The 19,426-nt window shown below is 47.5% G+C and overlaps 1 protein-coding gene across 4 annotated transcripts in view; it reads left to right on the forward strand.

Moving 5' to 3' along the window:
• Positions 1–19,426, forward strand: part of CRACR2A (calcium release activated channel regulator 2A) — a 237,888-nt gene that overhangs the window by 81,264 nt on the left and 137,198 nt on the right. For 3 of the 4 annotated variants that reach the window (XM_060190257.1, XM_060190259.1, XM_060190261.1), the window contains exon 1: positions 10,452–10,598. The exons of the other annotated variant lie outside the window; for it this stretch is intronic. The gene's annotated coding sequence lies outside the window, so the exon portion shown is untranslated. Of the gene's footprint in view, positions 1–10,451; positions 10,599–19,426 lie in introns of those variants that run through there. 4 annotated transcript variants of the gene reach the window in all.

The following is a 19,426-nucleotide window of genomic DNA, read 5'->3' on the forward strand; positions in this document are numbered from 1 at the left end:
AATTTCTAGAACATCTGAAAAGGAAATGAATTATCAGAATATAGGAGACACAGCTCGAGTAGTAAGAAGAAGTAAATTCAAAACTATACAGGCACACATCAAGGAATGGGAAAATAACAACCAAACTTCACATTTGAAGGATCTACAAAAAAAAAAAAAAAAGAATAATGGGTGGGGGTAGATAGCATAATGATTATGCAAACAGACTCTCATGCTTGAAGCTCTATAGTCCCAGGTTCAATCCCACACACCACCATAAGCCAGAGCTGAGCAGTGCTCTGGTTAAATTAAATTAAATTAAATTGAGTTAAATTAAATTCTCAGTTAACTGAGTCTTGAAAAAAGAAAAATAATAACAAAGGAAACACAAAGTTAGTATAAGAATGGAAATGGTAAACATTCAAGTGAAAATAAATGACATCAACAGCAATGCACAAACACCAGTGATAAGAGCTGGCTCTTGGAAAGAGTAAACAAAATTGATGAATATTTAGCCAGATTCACTAAGAAAGAGTTAGAGTGAACTCTCTTAAATATGATCATAAATGGGGGGGGATAAAAACAATGGATACCACTGAAATTCAAAGGATCGTGAGATATTACTTGGAACAAATATAAACCACCAAACTGGAGAATCTGCAAGAGTTGGATAAATTCTTAAAATCACACAAACTCCTGAGATTCAATCAGGAGAAATAGAAAACCTGAACAAACCAATTGCAATGTAGAAAATTGACACAGTAATCAAAAGTGTCCCTAAAATGAAAACCTGGGACCATATGATTTTACCAATGATTTTTACTAAATGTTAAAGGAAAAGTTACTATTTGTCTTTTTCAAGTTTTTCTGAAAGGATTGAAGATAAGGGGACACTTCCTAACATACTGTGTGAAGTTAACATCACTCAAACACTGACAGAGAAGTCACACACACACACACACACACACACACACACACACACACACACACACACACACGAAAGCTATAGGCCTGTGTCACTGATGAACATTGATGCTTACGATCTGGCACACACACACACGCACACACACACACACGAAAGCTATAGGCCTGTGTCACTGATGAACATTGATGCTTACGATCCTCCAGAGTCTTATTTAACCAGACTCAACTTGGCACTTAAAAAATTGTACATCATTGGTGGGGTTGCCTGTCCAGGGAAGTCTAGTTGGCATCATGCTGGCATCTGGAACCTGGTGGCTGAAAAGAGAGTTAACATATAAAGCCAAACAAATTGTTGACTAATCAGGCTGGAGTAGTGCAGATGAAGAGTTGGGTGGGTCTCCATTTTGTACCCCACCAATGTGTCCTGGAGCTCCGACTACCCAGAACCCCACCCCACTAGGGAAAGAGAGAGACAGGCTGGGAGTATGGATCGACCTATCAATGCCCATGTTCAGCAGCGAAGCAATTACGGAAGCCAGACCTTCTACCTTCGGCATCTCACTATGACCTTGGGTCCGTACTCCCAGAGTGTTAAAGAATAAGAAAGCTATCAGGGGAGGGGATGGGATATGGAGATCTAGTGGTAGAAATTGTGTGGAGTTGTACCCCTCCTATCCTATGCTTCTGTCAGTGTTTCCTTTTTATAAATAAAATAAAATTGTGCATCATGACCAAGTGGAATTTACATCAGAGATGTAAGTGTAATTCAACAGATACAAGTTGATATGTAATCCACCATGCCAACAACAGGAAAGTTAAAAAAAACCAAAAACCAAAAACCATAAAACAAACAACCCCCCCCCCACAATTATCTCAATAGAGGCACAGAGAGCTTTCAGTAAAATTCAATGACTTTTTATGGTTAAGTCCTTAAAAACATGGGCTGAAGGAACATTCCTCAGTTTAGTAAAGACTATATTTAACAAACTGACAATCAACGTTATACTTAATGGTGTGAAACAAAAAGTTTTCCCTTTAAGGTCAGGAACAAGACAAGGTTGCTCACTACCACCATTATTTTTCAACATTTCCCTGGTGGTTCCAACCACAGTAGTTCAACAAGAGAAAGAAATAAAAGGAATTCAAACTGGAAAAGAAGAAATAAAACTATCATGATTTGCATATGGCATGACAGGATACATAGACAATCCTAAAGAATCCAATTTTTAAAAAACTCTTAGGAATTATTAGGCAATACAGTTAGGTGGCAGGCTAAAAAAAATCATTGTGTAACAATCAGTGTCATTCCTCTATGCAGTGAATTAGAAGAAAATCAATTCCATTCACAATAGCATCAGAAAGAATTAGGTATCTAGGAATAAGTTTAATAACGGAGGCAGAAGACTTGCACATTGTAAACTATGAGTCATTACTAAAGGAAATAGAAGGCATGAAGAAATGGAAAGATATTCCATGCTTGTGCATTGGAAGAATTAACATAGTTAAAATGACTATTCTTCCCAGAGCAATCTAGAGATTTATTGCAACCCTTATCAAAAGCCCTGTGGATTTCTTTTTATTATTATTATCTTTATTTATTATTGGGTAGACACATCCAGAAATGGAGAGGAGAGGGAGAGGGAGAGACAGAGAGGGAGATAGACAGAGACACCTGTAGCCCTGATTTGCCACTTGTAAGACTTTCCCCCTGCAGCTGGGGACCAGGGACTTGAACTCAGATCCTTGTGTACCGTAACGTGTGTTCAATCAGGTACACCAGCACCCAACCCCACCTGTGGATTTCTTTAAGAGCATAGAAATAGTGGTACAGTTTTCCACATAACAATACAACCCCCACTAGGTCCTTCTATTATGTGGAAAACTGGGAAATGTTATGCATGTACAAACGATTGTATTTACTGTCAACTGTAAAATATTAATCCCCCAATAAATGCATAAAGCAGTAATGTAGGCATTGCCCCAGTATCCAAACAGAGGCTGGGGTATCCTGCCCTGCCACTCGAGGAAGACTGGTCCTGATATGAGTGCAGCCTGCAATGTTTCCAGCTGTGGCCATGAACTGTGAACTCAGACCAACAGGGATGCAGAAGCATGACACAGTACACTTTGCCTCCCCTCAGAATCCTGTCCTAACTCATTACCTTAGTGCAGGAGTCTTTGCTTCTCTCTGGATTATTACCTCGACCTTCTACTGTTGGTCTCTCTTAGATTCAGTGCCTCCCGCACACAATTGCCCGTGGACAATACACGTAAAGCATGTAATAGTTCTCCATATGCCCTCTCTCTACACAAAACTTTCCACAATCCCACTTCTGTACTTTCCAACTGGACCAGCTTAAGGATCCCAGTTCGAGCCCCAGGCTCCCCGAGCCCCGGGCTCCCCACCTACAGGGGAGTCACTTCACAGGCGGTGAAGCAGGTCTTCAGGTGTCTATCTTTCTCTCCCCCCTCTCTGTTTTCCCCTCCTCTCTTCATTTCTCTCTGTCCTATCCACCAACAATGACATCAATAACCACAACAATGTTAAACAACAAGGGCAACAAAAGTGAAAATAAATAAATAAAAATAAAAAAGATCTCTTAATCGGTGAAACCTTGATTTACAGGACTGTTGTTGTCACAGGTGTACAGTTTCCCATCTCCTCATGACAGGTGTCAGCACCACACACCCTCCACGAACTTGTTATCTTCCTCCCCCACAGGACACTGGGTCCCCATGCCCTTCCAGCCCCCTCTCTGCTCCCCCTGTAGAGTCCTTGGATCTGCTGCAGTAGCTCACAGATAATTAAGGTTTCACCTGTATTTACTGTCTTTGCTTCTTAAGTTTCATCCATGAGTGAGATCAGTTGCTATTAGTCCTTCTCCTTCTAGCTTATTTCATGTCAATGGATTCCTTCCAGCTCCACCCATATGTAGCAAAAGAAATGACAACTTTTTCAGATAGAAAAGAGAGACAGAGGGAGGAAGTAAAATGTTTATCTCAGCATGGACAATCCAGTGTGTGGTGGGGAGGGGCTTGAATCTGGGTTGCATGCATGGCAAAGCGGTTGTACTATCCAGAGTCCTTTGTTTGGTGCAGTACACCACACCCAGTCCAAGTTTCACCTTGTAGTTTCCCTTACTGTCCTTGATTCTTAAGTTCCACCTATAAGTGAGAGCATTCAGTACTTGTTTTTCTCTTTCTGGCTTGTCTTACTCAACAGAGACCTTTAAATTCTGACCAAGACATACAGTTGCTAAAATAATAATGTATTCTCATTATTTTTGTTTTCTAATAGGTTAAGAGGGATATATATATATATATATCCTTTACTTGAGCTGGGCCCTCACACAAACTTCACCACTCCTATTCTTTTATTCAAAGAGGGGGGAAAACACCACAGTACCAGAGTTTTCCCCAGGGACATGGCATTACTATATGGTGCCGGGGTTCAAACACAGGCTGTATGCATGGGGAGGGAGGCATGACTTGCCCAGTCGGCTCTCTCCAGTCCACAGTTCAAATAAAGACAATACTGTAAACCATTCAAAGCCCATAAAATAAACAAAAAATAAAATAAAATAGTCAAAGCAATAACTTCTTAATTTGATTTCTTTTGTTAAATTTCTTTATTGGGGAATTAATGTTTTACAGTTGACAGTAAATACAATAGTTTGTACATGTCATTTAGCATATTTATCTTACTGAATTCCAAGCTATTGACTAGAACAATTTTTGATAATTAAACTTTACTATTGATTGAGAACACTACTTTATAAAAACCATTTCTTTTTAAAAAATATTTATTTATTCCCTTTTGTTGCCCTTGTTGTTGTAGTTGTTATTGATGTCATTACTGTTGAATAGGACAGAGAGAAATGGAGAGAGGAGGGGAAGACAGAGAGGGGAAGAGAAAGGTAGACACTGCAGACCTGCTTCACCGCTTGTGAACTCCCTTGCAGATGGGGAGCCGGGGCCTCGAACAGGAATCCTTACACCGGTTCTCGTGTTCTGTACCACCTGCACTTAGCGCCACCTGCACTTAACCTGCTGCACTATTGCCCAACTCCCAGAAAAACCACTTCTTTTCCTCTAAAAGTGGCAGTGTTCCTGATATATATATATATGGTAGAGGAATATGATGATTTGGAGCCATACTACGATGTAGCTGGTAGAAGCTTTATTTGTCTTCCCTGCTCCTGGGAATTTGTTGGTTCCACTAAACTGTAAGCCTGTAGACCCTCTTTGGCTTATAGCACTGTTTGCTTGACCTTTCTAAGTCTTTTTTTCCCTTCTTGTCATATTAATAGCCAGGGTTCTGGTGTGGGGTCTCATGCATGCATGAGAAGGAAAATTTTTGAAGTGAAAAACAAAACCCTTTCCTATATCAAGGTCTCTCTCTATAGTCAAATCACGGGTAGAAAACATTAGTGTCATCGTTCCCAGATGAGTTAATCCTGTCTCTGTTTCCTTGTACTTTAGAGACAATACACTGTTAATTGCATATGGCGATGTGGCTGCCGCTGGGATCCTGGCTGCAGCATGTCTCAGTATAGTAATAAAAAAATAAAGGACTTTGGGCATGGGTTTGGTTGGGGTTTAAGCAAATGGTGGGTTTATCACATTGAGGTACAGTGGTATGGAATGGTATTATTTAGGTACAGCAAAATAAGCAAAGGGGAAAATATCGGCTTGTCATCATGGCTGGAGAGGAGAGTCCTTTAAGCTATGGTTTACCAGCTGAGCTCTGGTCTGGGAGAAGTAGCCATGGTGGTCCTTGGAGACAAGAGCAGTCACCAAGAGCACAGGAAGAAGAGAGGAGCTGTAGCTTGAGTTTACAGGAACAGGGAGTGACTTCCAGCAGGCTGGCGGTTAAATAAGTTCCAACGCACCAACAGTCCCTGTGGGTTTGCACAAATTCATACTATGCTCATAGGCTCATGTCTGCTGTACACCAATTACATTCATCAGTCTTATGCTAATTACATTCATATCCCAACATGGGCAAGATGCTTGGAGTCTGTGTTCATGTCCCAACATCTCAGGATTGAAAGACTAATTGTGACACTTGTCAACAAGTGTGAGACTAGTCTGGAGTGGACACACCACACACCGGTGTGTTTACTGAGTGTGACTCTGAATGGACATCTCTCATGATGTTCATGAACAAAAGTCTGCACGACATCAGAGCATGGAACGAGGATCATGAGAAGCATTTCTGCAGAGGGACACAAATTATGACGATGAATGCTAGACCACCACAGCACACGCCTGTAGCTCACGCTCTGGCTATGCACAGGCACACGTCATGTCCATATGTGCTTCCCATAGTCTGTGAGGGCAGCAGTGTTGGTCATGGTGTGTGACTGTAGGCCTTTTTGCTTTGGGGGACTGATGGCCCAATTGTTCGTAAACTTACGTTAGCCACCAGAGAAAAGGAACAGTAGCCAAAGGGGGATCATGAGCAACTGCAAGTGGCCAGCGTTCCTTTTGTTCTGTGCACAGCTCTTTAGCAATTGAGGAAATAGTACCTCAGAAAATAAGCTTGCGCCAATAAGTTGAAGGCATTATAATTCAGGGGTCTCCAACATCAAAGAATCGGCCTCAAGAAATCTCCATTGTAGACTTGAAATAGGTTTAGCAAAAGTAAAGCTATGCCTTCTTCTGCTGTTTGGGGGGATTTCCTTGATTATCTGGTGTTTTTCTTTTCATTTCTTTTCTCTTCCTGGTCCACTCTCCCTGCTGAAACACAGGATTCAGAAATCCCTGGTAGCAAGAGCAGTGTCCCCCACAAGGCAGAATTCAGCACTTGGTCTCTGAGGCCACCTGCAGAGGGGCAAGGAAGGAGTGAGGTCCTGCATTCCAGGCTGAAGGTAGTCAAGGCAAAGCCAGCTGGTCAGGCCAACTAGGGCCACAGTCATCTAATCTATAGCACATAGGGTTGGACAGCAACTCTTAGTTCTCTTAAGAGAGTTCATCTTCAGCTCTGAATATGACCTTCCTGCTTGCTGCTGGCAAGAGTCAGTGCTCATGTCTTATTTGTGCTGCTTCTGAAGGACTTGAGATTTGTGAATCCCATCAGGAAAGGGGTGTTTTTCATAAACATCCTCTAGAGGGCCTTGTCTGTCCTGTCTTCTAGCCTTATTTTCCCATCAATAGCTATGAGCATGGAGCCTGAAGTGGCCCTTGTGATCTCAGGGAAGATTTCTCCTTCTAACCAAAACCCAGTGTGTTCAAGGAGAAGGATGGGAGGTATGTAACAGGGTCAAGCTCCCTCTGGTAGAGCTCTCCGAGCTCTGGTTTGAGCAGCAGTTTGGTTTTGGCATGAGCAGTGAGGATCTGAGAGGAGGGGCACCTGCCACCACTCTGTTAGCTTGGAAGAATCAATATTGAACAACCTGTTTGCTTTGTTGGTTGACTGGCACCTGCTGGGAGCTCTGTAAGCACAGCCACTTATTATAAGGAAGAGGAGTTCCTTCACTGGAACAGTGAGTGTCTGTACTGTCCTGATGGGGCAGGCAGCCAGGCCAGAGGAGCAGAGAGTCATAGAGCTGTTTGTGAGCAAGGGCACATGCCAAGAGGAAAGATGCCATGGAGCTTGACGCTGACCCTGGAAGGAGGTTCTACACCCCTCCAGAAGAGTCCCACCATGTCTATACACACTCTTGCTGACTGTGTCCCCTCCCCCTAGAGGGAGCAGCTCACGTTATGAATATGTCAAGGTCACCCACCCCACTCGTCTCCCCAGACCTTACAGCCATGGTCTGCTTTCCTGCAATATGCAGAACACAGAGCCTCATCATCCAGGAGCCCCATGCAAGTTCCTCCCAGGCACAACCATGATCACCACCTTAGCAAAGAACGTTGTAGCCCCACTGTGACTACAAGGCTACAGCAGCTTGGGCAGGTAGCCTGAGTGAGGGGATCACAGGTGGGGGCCCTTCCCTGCACCTCCAAACGTTGCCTCAGCCTGCATCACCTTTCACCACAATCACCTCCTGTAGTAGTCAGGGTCCTAGGGCAGCTGTACCAGCTGGGTGATTTGCAGGGTCCAATATGCAGTCTCCCTCCCTTAGAAGCTACTAAGAACTTGAAGAGGTGGGGCCAGGTGCTGGCACAGCTTGCTAAGTGCACACATTATAGTGCAGAAGGGCCCCAGTTCAAGCCCTTCATCTCCACTTGCAGGGGGGAAAGCTTTATGAGAGATGAAGCAAAGCTGCAGATGAAGCAAAGCAAAGCTCTGTCTCTCTCCTTCTCTAGAAGAGGCGAGGGGAGAGTTGTTTCTCTGCCCTGCAGGCTGGATGGAGTGACACGAATCAGGAGATGGTGTCCCTTGTCCTGGCAGGATTTAATGGGAGCAGGGTGACGTCCTGGGCAAAGAGAAGGTAGAACTTAGCTCTCAGGAGTGGTGTGATTCCTGTGGTGAAGTAACTTGAGTCTTTCCCAAGTTACTTCACCTGTGCAGTCATAATTAACAATCACAAAGATATCAATGAAAGCAAATATTTTGACATTTCCTATCTAGGGGCTACTGGTCTGAATCCTCGAAACACCCATACCCAGATAGATGCATGGAACAGCTCTGTGAGGCAGGGGCTGTTACTTTCACTGAGGAAGAAAAGGCCAATGACAGAGTAGGCCCTAAATGACAGACTAGAGAACTAAGGCTCAGACCCAAGGCTTTGTCTTCAGGTTTGCATGCAACCACTGATGGCAAGAGACTGTGAGTGTCACAGTGTGAAACTACTGGAAAAGCTAAATAAACCTAACCAAGCAAGAGGGAGGGTATGAATACTATCTAACAGCCACAGTAGAAGGAGTATGTATTTCTGATGCTACTTTCGCTGACTTTGATTTGTTCCTCTCTAAAGTGGAGGTAGGTGGTTCTCACTTCAAATATTCCATAAGATCCTTTCCGCGTCTCAAATCTGGGTACTTCTTAGAAGACCCTGGCATTACTCAGGGCTGGCAGAGGACAGGCCACCCAGTGTCCCCTGTCTTGTCACGTGTGAGTTTGGGAGTTGGAGGGGGAACACAGTCCTTGCAAGTTGGAGGGGGACAAAGCTCACTCTGAACTTGGCATCGGCACAAGCAGGAGTCCAGGACAGGAGGAGGAAAGGCCAACACACAGGCTGCTCCCATCCCTGGGCTGTTGTACATAAAGCAGCCTTATGCATAGGGGTGCACCTGTCCCTTTGAATCAGTGCTCTCCTGTCCTTTGGATAAATGCCTGGGAGTGGGATTGCTGGGTCCTAAGGTCTTTCCCTTCTCATTGAAGCACTCTCTGAGCTGTGTGGGGTAGAAGTTGCAGGCTAGGTTTCACAAGAAGGCACAGGCACCACAGTTTATCACAACTGCTCTGCCAGGACTTATTTCCATTCCTCGTAGACAGATGTGGGGAAAAAAGGGGAGGTGCTAATATATACTCCAGGGGCACCTTGTAGAGCCGCAGGTTACCATGTGCAAGGACCTAGGTTCAAGCCCCTACCCCACACCTGCAAGAAGGAAGCTTCATGAGTGCTGAAGCAAGTCTGCAGGTGTCTCTGTCTCTCTCTCTATCTCCCCCTTTCCTCCCAGTTTTTTTTGGTCCTGGCAAAGAAAAATGGAAAAAAATATATCAGCAAGATAGGGAAAAGATTCATCAGGAGTGTTGTGTTGAAGCCCCATCTAGGGAAGGATTCACTGAGAGGGTTCCCATCTCCCTGGGGCCTGCATGGATAATTAAGAGTGCAGCAGGCAGAGGAGAAAGGGGAGGGGCATGCCAGGCCCTACCACAGCTCTCAGCAGCCAGGAGAGCCATCAGGGGACCTTTAACAGCACCCCCCCCCCGGGGCAGGGGGGAGAGCAGGGATGCAGTATGTGTGGGGGTTGGTGGTCAAAGGGGAAACTATCTTTTGGCCAGAGACTATCCTTAGAGAGCCTTTGCAGATATTTAATTATATCTCTATCTGATGCTTTTATTATTTTTAAATTTTTTAAAAATTATCTTTATTTACTTATTGATGAGAAAGCCAGAAATTGAAAGAAAGGGAGATAAAGAGGCAGAGACACTTGCAGCACTGCTTCACCGCTTGTGAAGCTTTCCTTCTTCAGGTGGGGACTGGGGGCTTGAACTCGGGTTCTTGGGCAATGTAAAATGTGCATTCAGCTAGGTGCACCACCACCCAGCCCCTATCTGATGCTTTTAATTCCACACACATCCATGCCCATCACAGACTGTCTACAGGAAACAGCAAAGTATAAAAGTCAAAGTCTGCCTTAAACTCCACCACCCCACCCACAAATGATAGCTGGGTTGGACTTGGGGCTTTTGGGGGTGCACATCTAGGTGCCCCCTCTCTCCAGTGGGCTCAGGACACACCTCCAGAAATGCCATCTGGCTCTGGAACCTAGAATATTCTGTAATCAGGGGTTTGGCAGCAAGGGACCTAGGGCTAAGGGACTCAGGAAACTGAACCTGCTGTGGCGGTCAGAGGTGGCCCCGCCCCCTCCAGCTGGAGGTCACCTCCCTCCCTCCTGTGGGACCCCACAGGGCTGGGCGGTGCAGGTCCAGGAGGGTGCCCTGGGGGCAGGCGACAGCAGTCCTGGAGTTTCTTGAGCTCCACTTCCCCTTCTGGGCTGCTGAGGGTGGAGAAGTCCTTTGGACTGTGGCCCCTGACAGCTGTGAGCAGAGTGGGCTGAGAGGCAACGATAAGGTAGGACCCTACTCACTATTGCTCTGCTTCCCCCAGGCAGTGAGGAGCTCCCAGGGGTGTGGGGCCTCCCAGGGGAGGTGGGTAGCTGAGGGGACTCACTCCCCTGGCCTGGCCTGCCCCCCCAGCTCAGAGCTCTGCACAGCCTGGACAAGGCATGGGGGCTGAGGTGAGGAAAAGGCCAGGACACTGGAGCCACAGCCTGCTTTGAGCCTTCCCCATGAGGAGACCTGGGTGGACGGGCTGGAGGGTGGGGTTGAGACAGTGCGTGGTCCCAGGACAGCCGGTCCTCATCTGCAGGTCAGCCAGGCCTGTCATGTAAGCTGTCCAGCCAGCAGCCTAGCAGCTGGCAGGTGTGGAAACAAAGTGGGTGGGGGGAGCAGGGAGCAGAGACAGGAAGAGAAGCCTGGAGAGTAGGGAGAGAGAAAGCCAGGAAGTGGGCTGCGGTGGCCCTGCTGCACTTCCTCCCCTGGGAGCCAATGTGCTTTTGCCTTGCTGACTGGGGCAGGGGACCTCAGAGGTCAGCCGGTGGACTCAGCCATGTGCTCTCAATGCTGGGACTTCAGCCTGCTTTTGGCTGGGGGGTGGGGTGAGGGGCCTCAGTGAGCACCAGGCTTTGTATGGCTCCATAGGGCAAAGCAGGCCACTGGGAGGGGGGTTCCCAAGGGGAAGGGCCTAATGCATGAATGCCAGCATGACTAAAGACTGCACAGAGGGGCCTTGAGGCTGGGGTGTGAAAGCAGGGCAGCTGACTCCATAGAGTCAGGATTCTAGCTTAGAGGTCCAGGGCTCATGTCCCTGTCCAGGTGACATCAATAGATAGGACCTCTTGGAGTCACAGTGTTACTGGAGTCTCAGGCAGAGAGACAGGACAACCAGAGACTCTAATGCAGGAAGCCATGTTTATTCTGTTGGCACACCCACTGGACTCGTGTCCACAGGAGGCTGGGCCCTGGCACAGTGGCATTGCCCTTTTACACAGTTATCAGCCTCCCATAGTCACTCACAGCGACCAGCTTCACAGGTGACTTTTTTCTCTCATGTATACAGAGAGTACAACTTGTCTGAGTTATCAGCAGACTCTTGGGCAGAAGGAGTAGATTTTAAGGCCACTGAACAAGGCCACTGGATGATAGCAGTGGGAGGCCCTGTGTACACTGGGAGAAGGGGAAGACGCCACCAACTGCATTTTCCTTTCACTAAGAAGTGACTCCTTGCCTCTCTCTTTAAAAGTTAATGTTTGCTTCAACACTCCTGAGGCCTTGGGGCTTGCCTGTCTCTGTGACTGTCTGCATTCTGTGGGGTGACAGGCCAGACTTTGTGTGGGACCTCAGATCCCTGCAGTTTCTAGCATTGAGTCACAGAGAACAGGTATTTCCAGGAGCCAGGGGGCATTCAAAGGAAGGAGGCCAATTCTGAAGGAGCATAGCATGGCTCTCCAGGGGGAGCTGGGCCTAGAATTCATGGATAGGAATTCCTTTGTGGGTCACATAGGTGGAACATGTTTGGGGAGAAGGGAGCCTGCGGGGTCAGGTGGAAGTGTAATAGTGAGGACTGTGGGGCAGCACCAGATGGTGGCAGGCCCGGAGGCTTCTCCTGGGGATCTTGGCTCTGACTATTGGGCCTGGGGCTGTTTTGATGATGGTTTGGAGCCGGGTACAGAAGAGCTTCTCACCTGGCAGCAGTGTGTGGAACATGACATTGTTACACTTCCAGGGCACCTGAGAAGGAAGTGACAGCAGTGACCATATGGGGATGAATGGGGCAACCAGGGATGGAGAGAAAAAGTCTCACAGGAGACACACTGGCAGGAAGGGTGGGTCCAGGTGAGGCAGCCATCACCCAGGATCTCAGCAAACCCTATCATCTCAGGAGTTATGACCATGGTCTGCATTTGTGGAAGAGGGAATGGCTGGTCAGAGAGGCTGGACAACTCATGTGAGGTCACACAGCAATTAAGTAGCAGGCAGGGATTTGAACCTAAGACATGGGGTAGATCCAGTCTGGGGACCAGGTGAATGCCATATCCAGAGTAGAGGAGACCCTTGTGGTGATGGAACTTGGGTTCTGGTATTAGAAAGCTGTGCTGGGGGGCTGGAACATGGTGCCATGCACAGGGGCTCTTGGTGCCACTCCCCTGCACCTATGCTCAAAGCTCTCTACTGTGCAGTTCTAAGCTGGGGAGGGGGTGGGCAGGCTGATGGCTGGCTGACAGGTGTCTGGGAGAACTTGAACTGGAGGATCCCTTAAGTTGTGGGAGGATCTGTCACCTCCTATTTATTCATCTCAAATGATGTGTCAAGGAAGGGGGGTGGCTCAGGTGTGAGTAGTGAGTGAAGATGAATGTTCTGGCTTCCATGTCCTCCCCAGACCTTAGTTCCCTGTGCTTCACCCAAACAAGGTCTACATGCAGCCTGGAGTTATGGCTATAGGGAGTTAGGAAAGTGTCATTTCAGCATCCAAAGGAGAAACAGGGTCTTATGCAATGTCATAGCACAGGGTGACCCAGGGACATACACATGCCTCCTTCACAGATGGGGACATGAACTGACACACTAGGGAAACTGAGGCCTGTGGTGAGTGAGTCTCCACTCACTGTGAGGGTGCAGGCTCCCGATTCAGGGCTTACAATCACCATTGCATTCACCATTCTCACATGAGGGGGGACATTACAATTGCCATTCTCACATGAGGGGACCCCCACACACATTTTGTGGTTCTCCCCCATAAAATCACCTTTGGGGGATAGTTCTAATAGGTTCTCACATTGAATGAACCTTTTATTTCCTTTTCTTTTCTTTTCTGTTTTCAGTTGCCACCAGGGTTATTTCTGGAGACTGGTGCCTGCACTATATATGAATCCACTGTTCTCAATGGCCATTTTTTTCCCTTTCTTTTTCATTAGATAAGACAGAGAGAAATTGAGAGGAGAGGTGGAGATAGAGAGGGAAGCAGACAGAGAGACAACTGCAAACATGCTTCACTGCTTGTAAAGTGTCCCCCCCTGGAGCTCAAACCCAGGTCTTCATACATGGTAATGTGTGAGCCCAACCAGGTGTGCCACCACCTGCCCCCCATCATTTTTTTTTTAAACAATGAAGAAAGAGAGACCAGAGAGATGCTTCCTTCAATGTAGTGACAACTGGGCTTGAACCTGGGTCTTGTGCTTGGCAAAGCAGTACACTACCCAGGGGAGTTATTTCACTGGCTGTGTACCAACAATTTCAAACTGTTAATCAGCTTCTCCTGCTCTTAAACAATGCCCTTAAACAGACGGGATATTTACGCATCTGTCTGTCTATCTATCTATCTATCTATCTATCTATCTATCTATCTATCTATCTATCATTTTGCCTATTTTTTCTATGGACCTTCTTTCTCTCCCTTTCTAAGTCACATGTAGACAGGGGGAGTTTTAGTGAAGCTGGTATAGCATGTGGGAGCCAGGGCATCCTGGGCACACAGTGCTCAGCCTTGGGACAACCCCCACACACCAACTACCAGGCACAGACTTGCTTGCTGAAGCCTCACTCCAACCCAGATGGGTAGGCATTGCTGCCATCACCATTCTTAGCTGAGGCTCAGAAAGGCTGTCTCAAGCCCAAGGTCACACAGCCAGCAAATGGCAGAGGCAGGGCCTGCACCCAGAAAGCTGGCTACCCCAAAGCCCCTGTTCTCAGCTCCCCTCAGCACCAGTGCCAGAACAGGGACACATTCATGTCCTTCACAGATGGGGAAATGAACTGACACTTGTGGGAAACTGAGGCCTGTGGTTAGTGAGTCTCTACTTGCTGTGAGGGCTCAAACTCTGTACTTTGTGGGCCTCTGTCTGCCTCAGCTGTTCTCCATGGTCAACACAGCAGGACTCTTCTGGATAGAGAAGGCTTTGGGGGTGCACCTGGTTGAGCACACAAGCCCCTGGTCCCCACCTGCAGAGGGGAAACTTCATGAGCAGTGAAGCAGCATGGCAGGTATCTCTCTCCCTTCCTTTTTTAAAATTTATTTTTATTAATTATTGGGAAGAGATAGAAAAAATTGAGGGGAGGAGGTAGAGAGGGAGAGAGACAGAAAGACACCTGCAGCCCTGCTTTACCACTTGTGAAGCAGGTGGGACCAGGGACTTGACCCTGGGTCCTTGTGCACTGTAGCGTATATGCTTAACCTGGCGCGCTCTCATTCTCTCTCTCTCTCTCTCTCTCTCTCTCCTTTTCTATTTGCCTCTTCCCTTTGGATATCTCTCTGTCTCTAATGAATAAATAATATGTATTTTATTTTTATAAATATTTATTTTTTCACTTTTTTGTTTTGTTTTATTTTTGTTGCTGTTGATGATGTCATTGCTGTTGGATAGGACAGAGAGAAATGAAGAGAGGAGGGGAAGGCAGAGAGGGGGAGAGAAAGATGGACACCTGCAGACCTTCTTCACCACCTGTGAAGTGACTCCCCTACAAGTGGGGAGCCGGCGGCTTGAACAGTATCCTTAAGCCAGTCCTTGTGCTTTGCGCCATCTGCGCTTAACCTGCTGCACTACCATCCACTCCCATAATATGTATTTATAAAGAAGAGAGAAAGGAGTATGTGGTTGAGGCTGAGTGACGGGAAGGAAGCTCTCAGTAGACCTGGTCTTCTGTGGGTTCTGCCTTTGTCCAGGGCAGGCTTGGTAACAGGCTGCTAAGTTCCGACTCACCCTTGCTTTGTAGCCTGTGAGCAGAGAAGTAGACAAGTTCAGATTTTAGGTGAGTTTACTAGGGCCCAAACCCAGGAGGATCTTGAACCCTGAAAGAGACCGAAGATTGCTTTGAGAGCCCCGGTCCCCAGAGTGGGTCCTGGTGTGGAGAGGTGACACATCATGTGTGACACAAGAAGGCAGGTTGCTGTTAGCAGTACCAGTGGCTCTTCAAAGTTTCATGGTATCAGTCCAGCATACGTTACCACAAGGTCACTGCAGCCCAGTGAGGGCTCTGTATTTCTCTCCTGGCACCCTGGCTTGGCTGTTGTGTGTGTGTCCTTGAGATGAGACCTTGGGTGTTTGTGTCTGTCTGCCTTGTTTCCTTGTGGAGAGCGTGGCATCTTTTTTAAAATGTATTTTTAATTTTTTTACTATTGGGTAGAGGCAAAGAGAGATTGAGAGGGCACGGGGAGATAGAGAGGGAGAGAGACACCTGCAGCACTGCTTCCCCACTTGTGAAGCCCTCCCCCTGCAGATGGGGCCAGGGGCTTGAACCTGTATCTTTGCACACTATAATGTGTGCACTTAACCAGGTGTGAGTGCAGAATCTTTGTGGTGGGCAGATCAGCAGCCCCTGGCTTTTGACTCACCCTCACCTTTGTGTCCAGGAAAGCTGGCTGTCCCATCGACAACTCAGTCTTAAAAAAAAAAGAAAAAAATGCTCAGCCCATTCAAAGCCAGTGGCCTAGGCTGTTGTTTGGGATGACTGAGCAGAGAGACTTCCTGACAGACAGGACTGTGGCCAGAGCCCTCTTTAGTCTGGAGGGGCAGCTGTTTCTTCTGTGCAGGATCTTCCTGGATCCTCCTGGGTTAGTCTTGGCTCTGAACCGGCCCTTGCTGCTCTCGAATGTCAGGGGCTCTTCCGGCCTGGGTGTTGACACATCCTGTAGGGAGGGGCTGGGCTGGCCCAGGAGACAGGTTTGGGTAGTGGCTGCTTGGCAGCTGGGTGATGCTGGGATTTCTGGGGATGTGGGAGGGAGAGACAGACACATAGACCTTCCTCTGTGGCTCAGGTCCCAAGGGCCTCTGCCCCTACCACACCAATGTGAAGGCCCTGTGTTCATGTAACAGAAGTGTCCTGCCTGGGGTAAGAGGGAAAACGGTGATTGCAGAAGAGGCTTGTGTGAGCATAAGAAACTACATTTTGCAAGCCAGCTCCCCTACAGTGGGACTGTGTGGGCTCAGGGGAAGGTCCCCTCTGCTCCCAGGCCTCCAGAGCTTTGCAGTGTCCTCTCTGCTGGGCGCAGAGGTGAGGGAGCAGGGTGAGGCTTTGTGCTCTTGCGCTAGGGGGTGCCAGGATCTCTATGCTCCCACCCAGTGGGTGCCACCAACCTCCCACACCTGCATCCACACCTTCGCCCCCTCTTTAAACTCACAGCAGCCTAGGGAGTGGGAGCTTGGCTGCAGCTGCTCAATTACCAGCACAGCCGAGAGAAGAAAGTCTCCCATTACCTGGGCGACTGGTTATTTTCACCCTGTTTACTTTGGAGATTGCTGGGCACTGGGATTCACAGCTGGGCCTAGTTCTCCTGATAAATGAAGAGGCCTAATCACACACTCTCACCTGCTGGGAACTGAACTTGGGGTGGATGCTGACAAAAGAGGGGTGCCAGCTTCCTGCAGCCCCATTCTGATCAAACACCCCCTCCACACACAGAAATGCCCTACCAGTGACTAGCACAAGTCACTACAGTCCCTGTTATAGCCCGCAAGACAGGTGCCAACACCATCTTCCTGTCCTTGTTACAGATGAGGAAGCCCTAGCTCAGGAGTGTTGAATGACTGGTCTGAGGTCCTTGGGCTCTTGAAAGTTTGGCTCATGGCAGCCTTCCCCAGGAGTGTTGAGCTCAGGACTCTGTCTTCATGCCAGTCAGTCATGGCAGAGCTCATCTGCTAAGCCTGGCTCTTTCCCTTTCTCAGGAAATGGGTCTAACTCTACCCTGTGCATCTCAGATGAGCTGGTGAGTGTGGGAATAACCATGGTGAAGGCTGACAGACACACTGTATTGGCTATAGTGGCTTGACCTGGGTTAGGGTTTGCTGTGAGGTTCTGCTATCTGGGGAAGGGGGCTTCTCCACTTCTTGGCCCCCAGCAGTGTGCTAGCCTTGGTTGATATTCCCTGGTGAACAGGGAGGGATAGAGTCACACACAGTCAGTACCCACTGGAGTCCTGCTACCACTACAGCCAGGTCATCCAGATTTAAAAGAGGGTGGGCTAGGGAGATAGCATGGTGGTTCTGCAAAAGACTCTCTTGCCTGAGACTCTGAGGACCCAGGCTTGAATACTAGCACCACCAACAGCCAGAGCTGACAAGGGCTCTGGAAAAGAAGAAAAGAGAGAAAGAGAAATGAAAAAAGTGTAGCCCCTTCAGCCAGTACTCAGAGTCCTATGGGGGAGGGTGATCATCAATGGGACTGGCAAAATAGCTCACCTGGTCCCATGCATGGGACCCAGACTACATCCAGGGACCCACCACACTGAGGGAGTTACAAGTATTGTAGTATCTTTCCCCTCTCTGTCTCTATCTCTGTTTGTTTGTCTCCATGTCTCTCTTTCAAGAGAGAGGGACACCTGTAGCACTGCTTCACTACTTATGAAGCTTCCCCCCTGCAAGTCTGGAGCAGGGACTTGAACCCAGATCCTTGCACATGGTAACGTGTGTACTCAACCAGGTGCACCACTACCTGACCCCACCAAAGTGATTCTTTTTATAGCCCAAGAAGGCTGAAAGCTCCTTTGCTCTCCAAAGGGGAGGGTTTTTCTAAACAAGCCAGCAGCTCTGCTGTCCTCAAGAAGCTCAAGTGAGGTAGTGAAGATTTCCGGAAGTTTCATTCTGTCTTATCTGAATTACAGTTGAGATTTAGTGTAGGGCAGTGCCATCAAGAGAGACAGATCAGCTGCACTGGAATCTCTAGATCTTTCTCTGGTGCCATGGCCTTTTGGTTTTCAAGTCTCTTGGGGGCTTAGATTTAATGACTGTTCTAGAAGAGGATGGGCCCCATGCGATGAAGCTCATCGGACCTTGAATGGCTGTTCTGATCTTTGCCACCCCCTGCCCTCGGAGCCCCACAGACAGTGGGGGAGCCCACCTCACTCTCTGCAGCTCAGAGTCTTCAGTGGGCTGAGGGCTAGACGTTAGGACATTGGCTTATCGGTTGATCTGTTTATTTATGTATCTTAAACTTTCAAACATACTCACTTATTTATTTTTCAGAGGCAGGGCAAGATGACAATGCGCCCAGATACATTTTCATTCAGATAGACACAGAGGGAGAGACATTGCAGCACTGGACCTTCCTCTGGCACTATAGCACCTCCCATGAGGTTCTAGGGCTCAAACTGGATCACATGCCTGGCAAAGCCTGTCTCCTAATCAGTGAGCTATCTCTCCAGACCTTGGACCTTTTATATGTAATGGTCCATGCTCAGCATTTTAAAAAGTGCAGTTGTGTGTCCCCAAGGACACACACACAAACATAGCCACAGACATTTCCACAACTGTTTCCCTTCTGATTTTTATTGAGAGATTAATGGTTTACAGTACATCTGTGGGCACACGGGTACAATTTCTCATCTCACCAAAACACTCACCTCCACATTAGGCCCATCATTGTATACCTGGATCTGAGAGCCCTCCATTCCCCCAGAGTCCTTTGCTTTGGTCAAAAGCAAACCAGTCCAAAGTTCTGCTTTACACCAAACCAGTCCAAGTTCTGCTTTAAATTTCCCCTTATATTCTTATCTCTCAACTTATCTTTTAATTTTGTTTAATATTTATTTATTTTCCCTTTTGTTTTTTTATTATTGTTGTAGTTATTATTGTTGTTGTTATTGATGTCGTCATTGGTAGATAGGACAGAGAGGAATGGAGAGAGGAGGGGAAGACAGAGAGGGGGAGAGAAAGATAGTTGCTGTGAAGCAACTCCCCTGCAGGTGGGGAGCCAGAGGCTTGAACCAGGATCCTTATGCCAGTCCTTGCACTTCAGCCACATGCGCTTAACCTGCTATACTACCGCCTGACTCCCTATTTCTCAACTTCTATCTATGAGTGATATCATCCCATATTCATCCTTCTCTTTCTGACTTATCTCATTTCACAT

This window comes from Erinaceus europaeus, chromosome 4 (assembly GCF_950295315.1).
Source record: "Erinaceus europaeus chromosome 4, mEriEur2.1, whole genome shotgun sequence".
In the NCBI taxonomy this organism is placed as follows: domain Eukaryota; kingdom Metazoa; phylum Chordata; class Mammalia; order Eulipotyphla; family Erinaceidae; genus Erinaceus; species Erinaceus europaeus.